General features: G+C 33.4%; 1 non-coding gene across 1 annotated transcript; it reads left to right on the top strand.

Annotated features, from left to right (window-relative positions):
- Positions 1-5593: 5593 nt before the first annotated feature.
- On the top strand, positions 5594-5757 carry LOC145283990 (U1 spliceosomal RNA). The gene has a single exon (XR_013868771.1). It is a non-coding gene; the product is annotated as a U1 spliceosomal RNA (small nuclear RNA).
- Positions 5758-14616: the final 8859 nt, after the last annotated feature.

The raw sequence follows: 14616 nt of genomic DNA, 5'->3' as shown, positions 1-14616 counted from the left end.
TTAAACTGCAGAAGCACATGTTAAAAGCTATACAGGTTCTATAATTGATTTCCCCCTCCAAAAACAGAACGAAAAACATAAAGTTTTTGTAAACCGCTCCTGAAAACTTACTGATGAAGTAAAAAGGAAAACTATATTTTTTTTATTTTATGAAAACTATTCGTGATTTCAAATGACCGCTATGTATTCATGCGCCTTGTGAAATGTCACGTGACTATGCGTACATTTCAGTAATGACCGCTCGCGTGTAGGGTTAACAAAATTGGTGAAATGGTGCAAAGTAGTCCCAGGGTCTAGGGGTTAATACCATGCAAACGGTAAATTTACGACGGGTTTGAACATTAGATTCGTTGTCAGCAACCCCGAAAACCCCTGAAATCACAAACTAGAATGGTCGGCGTTGTGTTACAGTTAAAATAGACACTTACCGTATTTTTTTATTTTTTTTTTAATAAATACAGTGTAACCCGGATATAAGAGAGGTTTTCGGGGCCTGATTGTCATTCTCATATATCCGGGGTTCTCATATATACGGGTTTCTCATATATCTGGGGTTTCTCATATATCCGGGGGGTTCTCATATATCCGGGTTTCTCATATATATACGGGTTTCTCATATATATACGGGTTTCTCATATATCCGGGTTGTGACTATTTTGTTTAGGTAAGTATGGGAACACTGTATATAACACTTTTTACGTACTGAACACAAGTTTATTTAACAGTTATATACATAAAAATCACAAACAAAAATATTTTTTCAATAAGTTTTCACAAATAATCCAGTGAAAAATTAATTTTTCTTAAAAACGTCAGTCAATTTTTATTGTACAAAAATCTTTTTCTTAACATCATGACATCATAACAAACAGTCCATAAATCATTTTCAGTGCGTCATCAGGATTATTGCTTTTTGCTTCAAAGTAGGCTGTCAGAGTTTCAAGTGCATTCAATGCAGCCAGACAATTTGGCACTGGTTTGTCACTTTCAGAAATTCCAGAACTTACGCCTTCAGCATCATCGTCTTCATCAAAATCTTAATCATCCGATTTTATACCACGTGTGATGTCCGTGTCAGTCAGTTTTCCATAATGTTGTGTAATGTCATCGAAGCTGATAAATTCGTCAAAATCTGTTTGCTTCATGCCTGATGGTGGAGAACCTTGATCATTTTCGTCGAGTATTTCTTCCACTTGAGCTTGTGATTCAATGACAAATCCGGCCTTTTTAAAACAATTTTGAATTGTTGACGATTTGACCATGAAAAGTGTTCATTTCATCATGTACATGGTCTCCAAAACAGGAATTTGCTTAGCCGCTTCCGACAGCAGCACTGGTGGTGTAGCATTGATTGTTGCGGTTCGGATTTGGACAACTTCCTGATGATAATACGCTTTGAATGAATGATACCTTGATTCAAAGGTTGAATGAGACTAGTGGTGTTTGGAAGTATGAGTGACAATTTGATGTTTTTACCCGGCAGTAAGTTATGACAAGTTGCATTGTCCTAAAACAGAATAAACTTCCAATTTTAAGCAATCATTTGTTCATAGCGTCAGTAAACAGCTGATTAGTCCTCCAGGCTTTACGATTAGCAAAGTAAAAAAAAAAACGGCAGAAATTTTAACATTTTTAAAGCCATATCGTTTTGCCAACTTACGAACAACTACTTTGAGAATTTTATTTTTAAATAAAAAATAAATAAGTAAAACAGAAAGGCTCAGTAAAAAAGAAAAAATTGTAAAATTTATTTTAAAACGGATTTAAGATTTTTTCCAATATTTGTGAATTTGAGCGGTTTATTTGAATTCAGCAGACGACCTTTTTGAGCTTTCTCATTGGCTGTTTTGTGTCACGTGATGTAAACAAAGGAAAAACAGAGTTTTCGTTTTAAGCGCTAAATCAACAAATTTTATCAGATTGGAAAATATTTCTGAACTGATCGTTTCGGATTTTTTTCTGCTCTCCAGAGAAAATATCGATACCCTTTTAAAATGTTTTCTTCGTTAAAATCTTTCTAGAAATGTAGTGAAGGGAAGGGCCGAGGCAAATTGTTCTCAAATAATTGATTGAATTTCGAATCTAGAATTCTCCGTAAAAAAAAAAATTAAATATTTTGACAGAGTCAAAATATTAAGAATTTGTTTTAAAATATTTTGGGAGAAATCCAAAATATTTCAGTGAATTTTGAAATAAGATTCCAGAGGAATTTTATTTTATTTTTCGGATAAAAAATCCGATATATATATATTTTGTAGTCTAAAATGACTAAATTGAAAAAAGAGAAATTTATTATTTTTCTCTGAGGGAAAGATTTTTCGGATAGAGATCCGATATAAACATATTTTGAAGTCAGAGTGACTAGATTTAAAAAGAAGAAATATTAATTATTTATCGAAGAGATAAATAATAAACTAAAAAGAATTTAAGAGAATTGAAACAAGGATTGTTTCAGAATATTCTCTAAAAAAGAAAGTTACGGAGGTTTTCTTGAGTTCGAAAGAATTTTAATTTTTAATAAAAAAGAATATTAAAAGCTACATTCTCCTATTTAGGCTCTTTTTTTCAGCTATTTCCTTTTCAGATTCATAACCAAATTTTTCCCGAGAAAAAGACGCCTCTGAATTTGTTTTTTCATAAAATTGCCGCTGTCTGGCAAGATTTCAAAGAAGAAGAATAAAAGAAAAAGAAACCAATGAACTTTTTTCTATAGACTTTTCTACAAATTTTAAGAAAAAAAAAGAACTCTCCATGAAAGAAATTGTTTCTTGCATTATTGTAGAGCTTATTTGCTTTAAAAGCACAGAAAGTCTTATGCTGTTAAAAAAAGAAAATGTCTGCTTATTATAAAAAAAGCGTGAAAACTCAAACTGTTAGTAATATATTTTTTTCCTTTTGTGTGTTAAAAAGAAGTTTTTTTGAAAATCGCATATGGACAAGTATGCATTGTTAAATTTATTTTGTACATTTATTTTGTGTAAATTTTTTTTTTTTTTGTCTTTAAAATAAATTTCTTGTTCCTCTTTTGCACGAATTATTTAATTATTTAAGCGATTTATATATTCATATTATTCCACTACAGAGAAGCAATAGATGGACTTGTTTGTTGCTTACAGCTTAAAAATGCTAAAATTTTTAAGTTTTTTCTCACTACAGCTTCCTTTTCACTGCTGTCCATGTTTGTGAACTGAAGCATCGTGAGTCTGTATTTGGGAAATTTTGTCCCATTTGACTGTTCATCGCCGGCAAATCACAAAGATCCAGATGGCATGGCTTTGTAGAAAAGTCCCGTTTCCTCACAGTTCCAAACATCTTTTGGATTATAGACACGAAAAAATTGCGGCAAAACATTTGTCAGATTTGTTGGCAGAACCCTGATCTGCTGACGTTGATACACCATGAAATTTTTGGCTTCCAGTGCATGAGCCAGTCATTGCTTGATTCAAAATCACCTTCAATATTTACGGCCAGTTGTGATGCTTTCTGCCTAATGACGTGATCGTGATGGTAGCTCCATGAGCACATGCTTGCGTAAACCATTGTGTAAGCGCTTCGTGAATGCCCTCGTGCATGAATTGGCACTTTCATTTGCAATTAGTGTTTCCATTCATTTGCATGCAAGATCTGAGATCGTCTTCTTTCTTGAGAATTTTTGCTGCTGTTAAATAATCAATTCCGTAGTTTTTGATCGTGTGAGACAAAAGGGAGACCCCAACTTTTGTCTGTTTGAGACTTTTGTATTTTAGCCTAAACAATTAGGCACTTTAATTATTTAAGCCCGCTAGAGACTTTTCATTCAAGCCTAAATAATTAGGCACATAATTATTTAAGTCCGCTAGAGACTTTCCTCTTGGTCTGGATTGCCAGCCTGACATGAACATTTCTCATGAACTACTGCACTATCCTCACAGGACTGAATCTTTTTACATCAGATGGCATCAGATCAACACCTTCAACAGCTGCAAACTCATATCTTTGAAGACAGATGAACCAACGACTAGTTCCTGTTGAAGATTCTAACTATTACGTTTCTAGGTAGTTACCAGCTACAGTTTACAGAGGCAAAAAGCGGGCATTCTTTTTTTGCAACCAAGGATCTAATAAGATCCGTGTTGAATTTTAAAGGTTGCGTTGCGTTTGTCTTATTTTGCCAATGTCCAGGAGCAAAAGGTAGTTAGATAAAATATCTCATAACAAGTACGAAATGATTTTTTTTTTAATAATTACACAACACTTTAAATTTAAATTATTGTACATTTATTCAAACAGTCCTTTATCCCATATAGTCAATTTACCCCCCCCCACCACTACCAAAAAAAAATAAGTCGCTTGTGTTAACAGTATAAATTGTAAAAAGCAATTATTTAATTTTTAATTATAATTTGTTGGCCCATAAAAGGGGATTATTTTTGTGCAACACCAGCCGCAGCTTTCTAGCAAAGCTGGTCTTTCGCAATGCAAAAATGCAGCTAAAATCTGAGAACCCTACATTGAACTAGCACTAACAAGTGTAATTCTAAATATTCACCTACAAATCTTATCTAAAAAAAATAGCATGCCTTGTAATCTACACGAGTGCTAAAATGGTGAGACATACAAGACTAATCGGCGCTTCTGCATTATTGGGACGAGATTTTGTAGTGAATAAATGGAGTTTTATGATTAAAAAAACAATGGTTTCAACTAATTTTTTTTTTTTTTTTTGTCAATTCTAATAAGTTACAATGGTAGCTTCCAAATTATCCAGTCGAAATTACCTAAATAGTACTGAATTACTAAGCAAAACAACTTTAATCGTGTTAGCAGGTGAAAATTGCTGCCATCTTGTTTAAATGAAAACGGAAAATTACCTCCCTTTTGAACTCTTCTGTGTCTTATGATCATTTTCATCAAATTCTATTTTTTAATTTTTTTTGCTGATTAAAATTTAAGCTACTGTGTGTTTTCAATAATTTTCTACCTTATCGGTTTTCGTAATTTTTGGATATACTCATCTTAAAAATATGAGGAATACGTAGATACCATTGTTTTCAGGTGAAATCCAGTTTTATGATTTTTGAAATTTCGTCCTAATAGTGTGGAAGTGCTGAAAATTATTCTTTCAAAATAATAATAATGTCAGCCGACGTAAAAGGGGAGGCAACTCTTACGGCCGGAGTTTTGATTTTGTTTTTAATTCACGATTTAAAATGAAGAAACAAAGATCCATAAATAATAAAAAAAAAAAAAAATGGTTCGATTTCTTTTAAATTAAAGTATTTTTTTTTTAATTCATTGTTTTGTTGTAATCAGTTTCTTTTGGGGTTTGTTTCTGGTTTCGAAATTATTATTTGGTGTTGGTCTGTAAACGACCTTGACATTCAATAGGAAGATAAAATGTGAATTTCTTTTAAAATGTTTTTTTGTTGTAAACGTTTGTATATTTAAATGGAACTAAATTTTTTGTTATGTATTGTTGGTATTTTTTAATGCAAAAACTATGATGTATTAATGTGTTTTATATTTTATTTTTAATTATTTTATTGGTTTCTAAACGATGGGCGAAGTGTGTGAAGTTGTATGCTATAAAATGAACTTTTCCATTGTGATTATTATACTTACCTGGCACAGGGGTCAACGGTGATCATCCAGGCCGTTCTCCCAGAGCGAGGCCCCTCCATTGCACTACGGTTGGGTTGACCTTTGCGATCGTCCCAAATGTGGACGACTCGGGTGCGCTATTTCTAAGTGTGGGGTCTGCGTTCGCGCTCACCCCGATAATCAAATTAAAATCAGACTCTTCTAAAACACTAATAATTAATGAAATTGTGTTTTGTGCATGCATGGTTTCAAGGTTTTATAAGAAATTTAAATACTAATTAGTCCAACTGATTTTGTTTATATTAGAACTGTTGTAGCCTGCTGGAAATCAACCGTGTGTAACATATTCCATATTCTTGGAAAGGAACTTTGTTCCATGAAATATCGGTTTAATGTTAGGCATGAAATTCTTTGCAACTGTGGTAAGAAAACGTGTTCTTACCGTGAATATCTTACAACCTTAGTTGTATACATTCCATGGAAATAACGAGCGTCTATTTTACGTGTTAACTCTGTCCAGGTCTTTATTTTATTTTTTGTTATGTATTGTTGGTATTTTTTTAATGCAAAAACTATGATGTATTAATGTGTTTTATATTTTATTTTTAATTGGTTTCTAAACGATGGCCGAAGTCTGTGCTATAAAATGAGCGGTCTAACGCTCACAGGAAACATGAGTTGAAACAATTACATTGAGAGTATCGCTAGGACCGCTGTGAAGAAGGTAGGTTCTCTTTACCGTGCTAGAAAGATACTAACGCCCGAAAGTATCCTATACCTCTATAAGGCCACCATTCGCCCATGTATGGAGTATTGTGGTCATATTTGGGCTGGTGCAGCTACCACTAGTCTCTCACTCCTAGACAAGGTTCAAAAGAGAGTCGTCAACCTGATAGGTCCTGAACTGTCATCTAAGCTTCAACCCCTGTCCCATCGACGAAATGTTGCATCCCTCTGCCTGTTCTACAAGTAATTTAACAGTGACTGCTCTGACGAACTGCAAGCACTTGTGCCCTCTCGACGTAAATACCCCTGACAAACCTGACAAGTAGCTAAATCCCACCCCTTCACAGTAGAGATCCCCAGATGTAAGAGAGCCTTCTACTCCAGTAGTTTCTTCCCCAGGAGAGCTAGACTTTGGAATTCCCTTCCGGGTCCCTGCTTCCCCAACTGTACTGACATGCAGAAGTTCAAGTGCAATGTGAACCGACATCTTGCTGCCCAACTCCCTACACAGTATCCCTGATGCCTATGTCCCTGATAGTAGCCCCCTACAAGAAAATGGCAATGTGCCTTGTTTGGGGTGAAAATGTAATAAAAAAAAAAATCACTCTGCTTGTCTGTCACAACGATGTTGTAAAATGTGTTCTAGTGATAAGAAACTGATTTCCTGTGAATTGTGTGCCGATACGGCATAATTCACATTTACACACCGGTTCATGCTATATCATCAAAGTTAAGCAACGTTAAACCTGGTCAGTACTAAAATGGGTGACTATTTGGGAATTCCAGGTGCTGTATGTGCTCTCCGCTTATCTCGGCATTGTTTCCAGTTGTCTAGCACTTTGCCTTGCCACTGAACTCAAGTAGTGCCGATTCGAGAGAAGTGTGCTTGGGAATACACAACACTTGCCTCGCAATTACACGCGCAGCTACCCTTACAGGGGGTATCCATTGTCTCTTGAGACTGAACGGAGGTGTTGTATTTGAAACGATATCTAGTGTACCAAATCTTGAAAAAGTCTTACAGAAAAAATTTGGTAAATTCCCCATCCATCCATCCATCATCCATCCATCCATAGCTTTTGAGCCCCTGGGGTGGGGCATAGGCCATCTACAACTTTTGTAGATGCTTTTGTAGCGAGGAGTTCTTTTTACAGGGTGAGGGTGCTGGCACCACGCCCAACCTTCCAGAAGGTACATACAGCGCATAGCCTTCCCAAATGGTCACCCATCTGGTACTGGCCAGGCTCAACGTTGCTTAACTTCGGTGATCTGGCGAGAACCGGTATGTCAACGTGATTGTACCGTACATATTACTCCCCGCTTCTGCAAAAAAACTATGGCAGCAGTACTCCATCCTTGGACGTACTTGGCTACAGGTAGAGAATTGCATCAGCAGTGAGATAACCACCGGAGCAGTAGAATGATTCCACAAGTTTTTTCAGTGACCTTGGCAACGGATTTGAAGTACATGTTCCATTTCAGATCAAGAGTAACGGTCAGACCCAGAAGCTTGTCAAAACGTGAAGCCTCCCCAAGACTAGAGCCATTCATTTCAATTAATGCCAGACCGGGGGGCGGGGAGGATTACATTTGAAACATCAAGTAATACGATAAATTGAATAAATTTTTGGTAAATGTCGTCTGGTAGACCAACACACAACCTACATTTAAAAAAATTGTTTTCTAAGGTTTTCGAGTATGCTAAAAACGAATATAGCCTTTAAAATTGAGGCCAGCAACTAATTTCCATGATATTGCAAACATACTTTTCTGCATGTTTTATGTCGCAGTGTAAAGTGGCGGCCATATTTGTTTATGCCGGGTACATAAACGGAGCGAGATGACGTAATGAGATTACAAGATAATGCAACGTTAATTTTTTTTATTATTATTAAAAATAACCGAAAAAAAAAAGGAAAATAATGAATAAATAAATAAAATAAAACATTGATATTTTTGTACGCGCAAAGTGCGTAAACAAATATCGCCGCCACTTTACAATTGTAACATGAAACATGCAGAAAAGTATGTTTGCAACATCGTGAAAACTAGTTGCAGGACTCAATTTTAAATGCGATATCCGTTTTCAGCACATCCGGAAATACTAGAAAACAATTTTTTAAATAGGTTGCGTGTTCGTCTACCAGGCCACAAACCTTTAATTTAAATTTTTCGTTATTTTATGTTTCTAATGTAATCTCCCCCCCCCCCCACAAAAAAAAAAAAAACTTGAATTTTTCATATTTTGGGGTCCGTTTTTTTTTATGAAATTGTTAGGTGAAAGTACACAATGGCCTCATAAAAAAATGTAATCCCCTCTCCCGCCGCAAAAAATTAATTAAATTATCGTTATTTTATGTTTTAAATGTAATTCGGTATTTTTTTTTTCGAGGTGCCCCTGGGCCCTGCCCCAGCGTATTATAAACACCTCCAACCACCCTATGTTAAGAACAGCTTTCAGAATAAACCCCACCCCCACCCCACCTCCCATGTTAAGAACGGCTTCCGATGGGGGGTATTCCGAAAGCTTTTCTTAACATAGGGTGGTTGGGGGTGTTTATAATACGCTGAGGCGCGTCGTAAAAATTTACCTGTAATTCTCCTCTTCCCCGCCCCCCCCCATCAAAATTGTTCCCTAAAAGATCGTTTAAATGTATTAGGCAAAAAAAAAAAGTATATCTTCATTTTTTTTGGGGGGGGGGGGTTAAACGATGCTGGGTCACGTCGTAAAAATTTACTAAAAAAATTCTGTGTAGACATAAAAATGCCGGTAATCGTGAAGAAAGAGAGAGCCTGTTTCCTCCGTTCGACTACAGGTGGCGTTACTGTCTGTCCACCCAGTTACGGAAGCACAAAATGTATATAATGCCACCCTTGAAATAAATGTTTTTGTTATATTTTAATTTTAAACATGGTTTGGGTTTTTTTTTGGGGGGGGGGAGTGCAAACATATTTAAGTTTTGTTTTTTGTTTTTTCAAACATATTTACGTTTTTTTTGTTTGTTTTTGCAAGCATATTTAAGTTTTATTTTTCCAAACATTTACGTGTTGTTGCTTGTTTATTTTAAAACATTTACGGTTTTTTTTTTTTGCAAGCATAAACTAAATATTTTTGAAATATTTTTCTTTTTGAAAAGTTTGCTTATGCACTTATTGGTACCGCGCTATTTTTAAATAGTAGTTTCAAGTAAGATTCAGGTTTTACAATATCCTTTTTCAAATATATATATATATATATATATATATATATATATATATATATATATATATATATATATATATATATATATACTTGCGGAAAAGGTAAAATAAATGCAGAAAAATTAAGAATAAAGGGAAGGGGGTCCATAAAAAAGATAAAAGAAAAAACGTTGATTTTTTTTTATTATCATAAGAGCGTAAAAAATACTCGCGGAAAAACGGTTGTACCCCTAAATATGTTTAAAAGAAAAATATAGCAAAAACATTTAGTTTATGCTTGCAAAAAAAAAAAAACGTAAATGTTTAAAAATAAACAAGCATCAAAACGTAAATGTTTGGAAAAATAAAACTTAAATATGTTTGCAAAAGAATAAAACTTAAATATGTTTGCACAAAAAAAAAAAAAAGAAACATGTTTAAAATTAAAATATAACAAAAACATTTGTTTTTATTTCAAGGGTGGCATTATATACATTTTGTACTTCCGTAACTGGGTGGACAGACAGTAACGCCACCTATAGTCGAACGGAGGAAACAGGCTCTCTCTTTCTTCACGATTACCAAAATGCCTACACATAATTTTTGGTATTTTTTACGACCTGCCCCAGCGTAGTATAAACACCCCCAACCACCTCATGTTAAAAACGGCTTTCAGAATAAACACCCCCCTCCCAACATCACCATGCTAAGAACAGCTTTCGATATTGAGGGCTTTTTATTCCGAAAGCCGTTCTTAACATGAGGAGGTTGTGGTGCTTATAATACCCCGGGGCACGTCGTAAACTTTAACTAATTTTTTTTTTTCTCGTTATAAACTCACACCGTGATTTAATTATTTTGCCCAAAAAAGATTGTAGGTTGGTTGTTAGCCGAAAATTATTTGTCAGGCTCAAAAAAAAAAAAAGAAAAAAGTACTTACCTCCCTTATTTTATTAGCATTGCTTTCATAATCATTTCTACCAGATTTCACGTTTCTAGGTTGATGCTTCTTGCTAACCATTTTTGACTTAATGGCTTAATAGCCGAAAAGCGGTTGGTAGAAGCACCGACAGACGAATGGCGGACACGCATTTCGCATATTAGCATAGAATTTTGTTCAGGTGTCAAATGCAAGGGAGGTAACTACGGTAAACTAAGCGAGTGGCCGTATAGGTGTATCAGAATTTTTGTAGGAATTTTTGACACCCCTAATACGAAACTGCGAATAAAATATAAAAATCTCGTAATTTCTCTTTTAAAAGTGGGTTTTTTATTTTCTTTATGGATTATACTTCCAAAATAAACTATCAAAGTTGTTTTAAAAGTAATAGAAATATTTTTTTTAAACAGTAATGAATTTTACAAACTCAATATTTTTCAATTTTTAAACTTTAAAAATCTATCAAAATTTTCTATTGATTCTATTTTTACGATATTTTCAGGGTCAATGTGAAATTTTATGTTCTTTCCAATAAAGCGAATATAATATTTTAGACAAACGTTTTTTTTTTAATTCATGCCGCTTCCCCCATTCTCAAGTTTCTATTAAAAAGTAAATAATTAATTTACTCACCGAAAAGTAAATAATTAATTTACTCACAAATTGAAGAGAAAAGGTCAATAAATAATATATTCAAATTTAAAACAAAAAAAAACGTAGTGTTTTTAGAATTTTACCTGTAAAGTTTGAAGTTTAAAACCTTTTTTTTAAACCACGTTATTTGTTTTTTCTTTTTTTTTTTTTTTAATGGAACCTTGGTCCTTGCTCCTTTAATTGAAAAAAAAAATAGGGCTTGAATTACATTTTTCGAGGAGTTATAAGCTTGGAAAGACAGGGGGTCGAATAATTCACGCCTCCCATTTTGAAATGTCTATTAAAAAGTAAATAATTAATTTATGTACCAAAGTCTTATATATCACAAATTGAAGAGAAAAGGTAAATAAATAATATATTCAAATTTAAAACAAAAAAAAAGAACAGTTTTTTAGAAATTTACCTGTAAAGTCCGAAGTTTAAAACCTTTTTAAAAAAAAAAAACACGTTGTTTTTTTTTTTAATGAAACCTTGGTCCTTGCTCCTTTAATTGAAAAAAAAAATTAGGGCTTGAATTACATTTTTCGAGGAGTTATAAGCTTGAAAAGATGGGGTGGAATTATTCACTATTTTCACGAAATTTATGACACCCCTAGTGGCCAGATATTGAAGAAATAATTTTGTGACACTGAAAACGTACATAAATTATTGGATGGCTATTTAAATTTTAAAAAAAAAAATAACAATAAATAAAAATAAACATAAATAAATAAATTGTTGTTGGGGGGGGACAATACTAGGTACGTGAATGGTGGAAAACTGATAGGGGGACATAGTTTGGTCAGCCGATTTATCATAATTTTTTGTAGGTTTCCGATTACTTTTGATTGCATTTGAAAGATTAAAGACTAAAATTAATTTCCAAAAGGGAGAAATATTTTTACTCGTGAAAAAAAAAAAAAAATATATATATATATATATAACGAAAAATGTTTTCCTGGTGACATTCGGAAACTAACAAGTTCGGATAAATTTTGAAGTTAAATAAATTCATTGTAAAAATCCCTTGAAAGATAAATATTAGTTTTTCTGGGACTATTTTAAAAATAAGTAGTAAACTTGTAAGAAATTGAATTGAATAAAAAAAATATCAACTTGTTTGTACAAAAAAAATAGCTTAATTAGCCACCAAAAGCGAGAGATTCTGGCTTCGCATAATCAAGCAAATGAAAATTTGTCTAGCAACAGTTCTACAGAAGCCCAACATGTCAGAAATTCTATCTGAAAATGACGTCAGGTGGTTTAAGGGAGGGAGGAAGTACAAAACCGACTGGTTTTCTCCACCACCACCCCTCCCAAGAGTGCATTCGTATATCCCTATCAGGAACGTTTGTATAATTTTACCATTTTTTAATTTAATTATTTTTTTGTGTTCCTGCTTTCAAATTTGAAAAAAGAAATTTTATTTTTCAAGATCATATAAAAATTATGTTACGCTGAAGATTACACATGCATTCATGCAAGGAAAATATCAGAATCTTGCATATAAAAATTATGCTAAAAATGTAATTTTTTTTTTTCTTTTTAAAAAGGAGGAAATAGTTTTTGCTATTATAATTTCTTTGTGTGAAAATATTAAATAAATAATGCTTAATTCAATGATAACATCGATAGTTTGAGAAATTAATTTTTCTTAGATTTATATTGATTTCGTTAATCTGGACTTTAGGGGCTTTTTTCGTAATGTTCCCCCCCAAAAATTTTTTTAATTTATATTGTTACACTTTACGATGCTTTATTTTCATAAAAAAAGCAAAAATAAATTAATGCATTTTTTTATTTTTTTTACTACTGGAAACCATAACTTTAGTAAAGGTGTTTTTTGTTCAAATAAAATAATACATACTATTTTTTAATTGGAATTCATTATTGAGATGAGTATTATTTATTAATTTTATTTTATTGCGAACTATTATCCTCATCTTTTCTTAGTTGTTCCACGATGTTTCAGCCAACTATTCCTCTGGCCTTCGTCAGGTCGTAACCGTGACGGATGGGAACTCTGAATCTCCTGACTGCATTCACTGCAATTACTGCCTTCTGTAGTTGTTGTCGTCTCACCATGTTTTCGCCAAATAAGCTTCTGGACGGCTTTGGGTAGGATTGAAACCGCTATCTTCAGATAATTCTCACCTGGAACAACGTCTCTATCAACTGCGCCACAGGCTCCGAAGGGCTATTAAGGTTGAATTTTTTGGTCTTATAAATTCATGTTTATTATCTCTTCCATGGTCGGGTCTGGATTATGTTCTATAGACACATGTTTGAAGAATGACGATGTTACGGTGGTAATGTGTTCCTTAATTAGGATATGTAACAGTCTTATAGAACTTCTGATATATAATTCACTACAAATTTTGCATTGATTTTCATATACTGAATATGTGCTTTCGACCAATCCTGTGTTTTTTGGGGGAAGGGAGTAGTTGTACAGAGAGCATGGTGTGTTCATAGATGTAGTTACGGTTTTAGATAGGTGGTGCCTTAACATTGGGCCATTGTGCGCGAGTTGTATGTCTAATTGCTCTTTGCAAATGGCTTTGCGTATGGCTGTAGTTATCTTATTAAAATGTGGTATTTGGAGAAAATATGTGTTAGTTATTTTGGGAGTTTGTTTTCTTTTGAATGTATTAATGTGTTGTATGGTTTTGTGTGGGGTATCCATTTAGTCGTAGGGTCTGATGGAATTCTCTAATGGAGGTAACCTTGTCCATTTCATTCATGCATCTGTTGTGAATGCGGTTTGGTCATTTGTAGCATAACTTATTTTTGCTTGTGTAGGGAGTGCTGACTTATAGTTCCCCAAAATGTCAAGGTAGGCAGATCTTTTATAGAAGTTAGTGTTTATTTGGCCTGTTTTTGTAATATAGAGTTTGAAATCGAGTAATGATAGGTGTCCGGATCTGTTAGGGTGTTTATAAGCATTTACACAGAATATGAATTACTTCCTCTTAACCAGAAAACCTGTAGACAAGTAAAAAATAGAATTACTTCCCCTGAACATAACTGAATTAAGCTTTGTCCATTTGGATTTAAAATCAAAAAAACATTTAAACAACAACGGCCAGTTATAACCATATTAAACAGAATTTTGAATTACGTCCCCTTGATCAGAAAATCTATAGAAAAGTAAATAAAAAGAAATAAAAGAATTATTTCCCCTGAACATGTAACGGACATAATTAATCTGTGAATGTTTGGATTTAAAATCTAAACAAAACAGCCACTTTACAATTTACAGCCTAGAGAGCAGATTTGTTTTTCCACTGATGATGGGTTTTTACCTGAAAGGACCTTGGGAATAAATACCATCCACAATTAAAAAAAAAAAATTCAGGTAGATAAATAAAAATAAATAAAAGAAATTTCTTGAATCATTTATTTATATGCTCATAGCGACTGTACATTCATGCATTGTAAGCCTTAAAAATACCTTTTATCTATTTTAATTGGAATTCATTAATGAGATGAGTATTATTTATATTATTTTATTGCGGACTATTATTCTCATCTTTATTGGTTGTTGTTTCACGATG

This window comes from Euprymna scolopes, chromosome 1 (assembly GCF_053919585.1).
Source record: "Euprymna scolopes isolate OS-2025 chromosome 1, ASM5391958v1, whole genome shotgun sequence".
NCBI lineage: Eukaryota > Metazoa > Mollusca > Cephalopoda > Sepiida > Sepiolidae > Euprymna > Euprymna scolopes.
This window is presented reverse-complemented; position numbering and strand designations above follow the sequence as displayed.